Genomic DNA, 4,758 nt, shown 5'->3' with positions numbered 1-4,758 from the left:
GGTTTGACATCCCCACTCGGGCTAGTAGCGCTAGCATTTAATGAGTGTTTAATACTTCGTAGACATACGCACTTGCCAAGTGTACTTTCAGGGGGTATAAACGTTAAGTTAGTTACCAAGTGCCCACGGTTAACATATACTTTATCATACTGTTTTGAAACGCTCTTTGTAGCACTGAAATCTCGTGGCCTACCTTACTTACTGTTATACTTAAACTATAGCTCACCAACCTTTGTGTTGACGTTTTAAAGCATATTTTTCTCAGGTGCTTGAGGTTAGCTTCAGCTGTGTACTAGTGGTGCTGTAGACACCCGCTGCTTAGAGTTGTCATCGCATGAACTACTTTGCCTTGCATTCAAACTTTAGTACTTTTGAACTATGACTTGTAACGACCATTGTGGTCACATACACTTATTATTTGCTTCTACTTAGTGAAGCATGCTTTTGGATTGTAAAACATTCGATGTTGGTTTAGATATCACTTTATTTATGAATGCAAACTCTTTTTGAAATCGCATATAGTACTTAACCTTGTAATGATCCTGTTGTTGATGATTCGTACACGATGGTTTTGTACGGGCCATCACACTTAAGGTTATTTGCTTCCGCTGTCGTGCTAGTCTTGCCGTAGACACCCGCTGCTCTAGTGTTATCACCGCATGAACTGTTTATCTTGCATTCAAACTTTAATACATTTGAACTATGTTTTGTACCGACCTAAGGGTCATATACATTTATTCATGCTTGCTATTCGTAGAAGCATACTGTTGGTGTAAAACATTTGATGTCGGTTATGACGTCACCTTTTTTTTTATCGTGAATACAACTTCTTTTATTTCAGCATATAGTACTTAACCTTGTAATGATCCTGTTGTTGATGATTCGTACACGATGGTTTTGTACGGGGCATCACATTTGGTATCAGAGCATTGATTGTAGGGAATTAGGTTGCATTAGTGAGTCTAAGACCGACCCGAGTAGGATTCACTAATAGGACTAATCTACAACTTGCTAGTTTACGTGTTTCTGCTGAACTTGCTACATGCTGCTGCTTACTTTTTCTGCTATATGCCATATACTACTACATGATTTCACTACTGTACAATATCACTTACTTTCGATTGCATGCTACTTCTGTACAATTCGTTATTATTGCCATGCTACTTATTGTTATACATGATTTAAACTGTTGGCCTAATACATGCTTGCTTTATGACTTACTGACATGGAAAATTTATTTTTCCTTGTTCAGATGTCGGATGTTCCACCTGCTATCGTTTTGGGCAGTTTAGACTCGTCAGCCACCCCACCTACTGCTGCTGCCGACACACTGATCCCGACATGCACCAGTGACCCCGACGCTTCGTCTTCCTGGACTAGCAGCCAGCCGCCTGCACCAGTGGCTACTATTGACCGACACGTGGACTCTACGGAGATTCCAGCTCCGTCTTCTCCCGGACCCTCGGAGCCACAGCCCCGCATCGGTGGTGTTGTGATTCCCGCGGAGTTCGGGGAAGGGCCATTCCGTAACCATATGCGCATGCCGTGCCGATGCGCTCCTAATGGATGTTTAGTGCCGATTCCGCCAGGCAGACACAGAGAGATGTTGGCCTCCTTCGGACTGCCAGTTCAGCCACCCGTGCCACCACCACATGATTCGGATGACTCCTCATCCGCCGATTCTTCATCAGATGACTCTTCCTCAGACGACTCCAGTGATGATGAGGACCCTGCTGATATACCTATTCAGCCACCCTCCACCCCGCCGAAGAAGCGGTATCGCTTTGACGGTACCATCATTCCGGGGATCAATGGAGGACGAGCCTTCACTGACGCGTTTGGTCGGCGTCGTAGGGTTACTGCTCATAAGCGGCTTGTGCCGTACCCTGCCGACCCACAAATGCGTAAGGCATCCCGTTACGTGCTGACTATTTCTGGAGTCGTGTGACGATCGCTCCAAATCCATATGGACGAACACGTCATTCATCAATTTCATTGCGAGGTATTTGACCTCTATATGATACGTTTTATAAACATTGCATTCTTTTGAAAAGGCAAACCATATATGAATATTTAAATCAAAGGTTTTCGACATCTGATGATTTCTACATATAGACAATCTCTGTAAATAATAGTTTACAACAGTACTTCTGTTGATAATGCAGTCAAAATAAGATACATGGTGATGATTTGGTGAGTGCAACGTTTTCTTGAAAAATATGCCATGTAAGACTCCATGCACATAGCTTGTCTATCATATAAGCAAACAGCGGAAGACTTCTAGGAAACCTGAGAATAAACATGCTAACAAGTGTCAACACAAAGGTTGGTGAGTTCATAGTTTTAGTGTTTTGTATAATCTGTATATAAAAGTGGATCACAAGATTTCAGTTGTTTCATCCAGAAACGTTTATCAAAATATTCTACAAGATTGAACACCCTGGTAACTAAACTTTAACGTTATAATAAGTACCCCTGTTTTAACATACATGCAATCAACATGTACAATATACGCAAACCAACGTGTACTAACCTCAAATAGCATACGTCTGTTTTATAGTTCAGACTAGGGTTTCTATACCTGGAACAGACGGGGATGTCAAGCCCTATGGATCCATATACAACTACTCGCGCCCACCAGTTCTTATAACTGGCAGTTACTAATTACCAAAGCTAAGAGATTTTCGGTTCAAACTCGGTGTAGAATTTAGTATGTACTTGTATCCATTGTGATTAAAATAAAGTGCATGTATTCTCAGCCCAAAAATATAGATTGCAAAAGCAATTAAAAAGGGAGCAAATGAAACTCACCTTAGCAGCATATAAAGTCGTTCACCAAAATGTGATTGAAACTCGGATTACCAAATACCCGTAGATATCAACCTAGAGAACATATGTTGGTCAATAAAGTCTATCAAGCTAGGTCAGGTCATAGTGTATCACAATCCTAATGCTCGAGATCGACATATAATAGTTATCCAAAGTCGTTTCAAAAAGTCAATTTTGACAATAGTTCAACAAAACGAGACGTGCCTTATATAAGGATTCATTTACTCGGTTGGTAATCTTTAAAAGTTCACTTTATCAATCTCGTAAACAAGTTGTTTAAATCTTAATTGCAGATTCAAAAGCAATTTCAATTAACGTCAATCATAATTCAGTTGATCATATCTTTTAATCCGTTCATCGAAACTATTCGATATCTAAATGAAAAGTTATTGATTTTTCGCCAGCTTTCCAAAAACATGTATATCATATACCTTTTACTAGTAATATATGTATTTAATTAGTGATTCATTATAAACTGTTTAACGACGAAATTTAGCATACAAGCATATATAAATATATATACTCGAGCACTAGACATGGATACATAATTAATATATAAAAGATAAGATATGAGTGCTTACGTATCAGTATTGAGATTCAATATTGTAGGAAAGTACGTAGACGTAACGGAGATGGTAAACACTAGGTTTGATTCACAAATATACCCCCGAACATTACCCATAACCTCCTTGGCAATAACCCATAATTTCCTTAGCTCTATCCCGCTTGAAAACCATTTTGAAAATAACCCACTCATGACCTCGTCGTAGTATTTTATGTATAATACATAATTAATAATACTAATAATAATAAGATTAATAATAATATTAATCTTAATAATAATAATAATAATAATAATAATAATAATAATAATAATAATAATAATAATAATAATAATAATAATAATAATAATAATAAAATAAATTAAATAAATATTACGGAGTAATAATACTAGAGAAAGAGAGGTAGATTCTGAGCCAAAAATTGTGCAATTTATAGAACCTTTTCTGAAAAAGTACCCCATGCGATCGCATGGACCTCTGATCCAGCTCACAAACTTTTAACTTTTTGTTTGTCGACATAATTTTATATAATATATATAATATATTTAATTTATATAATTAATTATATATTATATTAAATTCACATGCATAGTTGACTTGTAATTTTTGTTCCGATAAGTCGTACGTCATCACTCGACTTATGTCCCAGTTCCGGTTTTTCAAATGTCCTTTCGTACGCTGAGAAAACTTGTATTTTACATTTCGTGTTACGTACGTTTGTCAAAATATAGCCTTAAATTATCCCTAAACTATACCACTCAAAGTATATCTTAAACTTTCGAGTATTTTGATCATTTACTTCTATAAATCATCGTCTCGCTATTTGTTAATATATATAAAATAACAATTCGTTTTTATGACCAAGTTAATATTATATTTTATCGTATTGTTAAATATATATTTTCAATATTAATAAACACGTTTTAAAATACATATCGCAAGTTATTCATATATCTAATTCCAACAGTTGATATTCCTTATTATTGTATGTGTCCAAATTACGTTATTTAAACAAACACTTTACCATTTATTCCGAATACCGTTAAGAATGAATGATTTCCCAAATCAACGTGGACCTTACAACAGAGACCCGTAATAATATCATAATCCTTAAGGAATTCAATAATTATCTTTTAATTCAATCGTTTGGCATAATCTTTTAACTCTATATCTAAATATATCAATCAGATAATCAAACCAATAAGTTTAATGCACAGTATCATATACTCAACTCTTTGTTATGTTTTCAATTTATGGTATATATATGTATCTATTTACATATAATTGTTCGCGAATCGTTGAGAACAATCGAAAGATAATTGAATAGTTTAAAAATTTTGAGATTCAACTTTACAGACTTTGCTTA

Source organism: Rutidosis leptorrhynchoides, chromosome 4, assembly GCF_046630445.1.
Source record: "Rutidosis leptorrhynchoides isolate AG116_Rl617_1_P2 chromosome 4, CSIRO_AGI_Rlap_v1, whole genome shotgun sequence".
In the NCBI taxonomy this organism is placed as follows: Eukaryota; Viridiplantae; Streptophyta; class Magnoliopsida; order Asterales; family Asteraceae; genus Rutidosis; species Rutidosis leptorrhynchoides.
This window is presented reverse-complemented; position numbering follows the sequence as displayed.